The sequence below is a fragment of the Chaetura pelagica genome, unplaced genomic scaffold, assembly GCF_000747805.2.
Source record: "Chaetura pelagica isolate M959 unplaced genomic scaffold, ChaPel_1.0 scaffold915, whole genome shotgun sequence".
NCBI classification, from domain to species: domain Eukaryota; kingdom Metazoa; phylum Chordata; class Aves; order Apodiformes; family Apodidae; genus Chaetura; species Chaetura pelagica.
In genome coordinates this window covers 33808-34054 of record NW_009953409.1, presented here as the reverse complement: position 1 = coordinate 34054, position 247 = coordinate 33808, and positions in this window count along the sequence as shown.

Genomic DNA, 247 nt, shown 5'->3' with positions numbered 1-247 from the left:
GCGCAGGTTCGAATCCTGCTCACAGCGAGAGGTTTTTGCTGAGGGGGCCGGGAAAGCCCTTTCTTCTTCCTGCAAGGGCTGGGGAACCAGGGAGGAGGGACACAGAGCCCCCCTCGTGAGAAACCTTTGTGGTGCCAATGCACAGGCCCACCCAGACCCTGCAGCAAAGCAGTTATTTACATTCTTGCAGGAATGGGTGACCTAAACAAGCAGGCACACCCATAGGCAGGTGAATAAAGATTCTATT